General features: G+C 32.3%; 1 pseudogene; it reads left to right on the top strand.

Annotated features, from left to right (window-relative positions):
- LOC107711056 (sodium- and chloride-dependent GABA transporter 2-like) overlaps positions 1–2,347 on the top strand; it is an 11,842-nt pseudogene that overhangs the window by 4,469 nt on the left and 5,026 nt on the right.

Here is a 2,347-nt window from a genome sequence, read left to right as displayed (position 1 = left end):
AATGTTACAAAAGCTTTTTATTTCAGATAAATGCTGATCTTTGGATCTTTCTATTTGTCAAAGAATCCTGAAAAAATTGCACTCAACTGCTTTAAATATTCTATAGCCTACATATAGAGTATACCAATGAGTAGATCACATTTTCAATCATTGAAATATCATCATATTTAACACTTTTAATATATTACTTCATTTCAACATTTAAAAAAAAAATTTGTTTTTTTCTGTAACTAGCAACACATAAAAAGTTTCCCTTTTTTCTATTATAAAGTATTATATATTGAAATTGCTGTAGAGGCCGGAGCTCAGATCTTATTTTCCTACAGTGTGTCTGTTGGAACTCTCACTGTTTTAGCCAGCTACAATAAATACAACAACAACTGCTACAGGTTAGTATTTGAGCTTTCAATAAAATAACAAAGAATGAACAAATGGATGAATCAACAATTAAAGAATTAATTCAGCTTTTGATCACAGAAATAAATTACACTTTAAAATACATTCAAATAGAAAGCAGTTGTTTTAAATAATAAAAATATTTAGCAATATTACTATTTTTGCTGTATTTTGGATCAAATAAATGCTGGCTTGGTGAGCAGAAGAGACTTTAAAAACAATAAAAATCTTACTGTTCAAAAACTTTTGACTGGTAGTGTATATTTTTTGTACAATTTTACATTTAATTATTTTTGTAAAATAATAAATATAAAAATACCCAATGAAACAATGAATGTCTTTTTTATACATCTTTAAGTATGTGGAGGACCTGGACACATTTCATATCAAGTTGTGATGAACAAGGCCTGAAGGTCAATGTCATGTTACTTATATAATCTATCAATGCAAGCAATCTTTATTCAGCCTATGTGTAGCCTACTGTATATGGAGAACTGTTGATTTTGTCATTCAAATGTTAACACTTTATGATAAGTGGAATACATCTTTAGAAAATTAAATGACAATTATACGATACCAACTTTCACAATCATTTTACATACTTTTACAATACCAAAATCTAATTGTCCCCTTTAAATTTGATACATTTCAATTTTGCCTTGGGTAGGTCAAAATCGATCGTAATAAATGTGGATTTATCTCATTACATAAATGAACAAGGTAAGGTTTAAATGTTAATTAACAATTAGCCTACTTTAATCAATGCAAGCGTTTTAGGGGCTGTTATGATGACGAAATCAGCTCCGTACGTATCCATTTCTAACGTTTTTATTAAATTGTAATCATGTTAAATACAAATTCAGTCCCATTAAACTTTTTTTAAGCCGACACCCATGTCTGGTTCTTGCCTAAAAAGACAGGTTTATGATGTTTAATACATTTGGCTGCTTTAGCCTTACCCTGGAGTTGGTTCACCCTCCGCCTATGCTTATAGCCTACATATAGAGTATACCAATGAGTAGATCACATTTTCAATCATTGAAATATCATCATATTTAACACTTTTAATATATTACTTCATTTCAACATTTAAAAAAAAAATTTGTTTTTTTCTGTAACTAGCAACACATAAAAAGTTTCCCTTTTTTCTATTATAAAGTATTATATATTGAAATTGCTGTAGAGGCCGGAGCTCAGATCTTATTTTCCTACAGTGTGTCTGTTGGAACTCTCACTGTTTTAGCCAGCTACAATAAATACAACAACAACTGCTACAGGTTAGTATTTGAGCTTTCAATAAAATAACAAAGAATGAACAAATGGATGAATCAACAATTAAAGAATTAACTACATTTGTTATGTTCTATTAGCGAAATGTTCTTGAAATATATGTATAGCCTACTGCTTCATGTGATGCTCAGCCAGCAAATGCTAGACAATGAATGACGTTATGTGGATGTGTTTTTATAATCAATGTTTATCAGGGACAGCTTGTGGCTTTGCCTTCTGAACAGTTGCACCAGTTTGGTGGCTGGTTTTGCTGTGTTCTCAGTCTTGGGCTTCATGGCCCAAGAGCAGGGCATCCCAATTGCAGAGGTGGCAGAATCCAAGAGGGTCTAGCTGCAGCCTTGCACTTGCACTCTCAGACACTTGCACTTCCGCTAGCGACGTCACTTTTATTTTTTTATTTTGTTCTATTTATTGATTACGTTTTGTTTGAATCGCTCAACATTTTACAACAGTAGCCAGGTGGTGAAGACAAGAAAAAAGAAACTAAATTACAATGTCACTTCCAATCGCCACTTGCACTCTCCGCTACCTGCGACGTCACTTGCAATCGACACAAATCGTGCGTGTTGCCAATGGAGACAAGACGCTGTGGTGGTGATTAAACGATTAAAACTAATTTAGTACTATAACATACAGGGTCCTGCAAGAAAAAGACAAGACC

Source organism: Sinocyclocheilus rhinocerous, unplaced genomic scaffold, assembly GCF_001515625.1.
Source record: "Sinocyclocheilus rhinocerous isolate Xijiao unplaced genomic scaffold, SAMN03320098_v1.1 scaffold943, whole genome shotgun sequence".
NCBI lineage: Eukaryota > Metazoa > Chordata > Actinopteri > Cypriniformes > Cyprinidae > Sinocyclocheilus > Sinocyclocheilus rhinocerous.
This window is presented reverse-complemented; position numbering and strand designations above follow the sequence as displayed.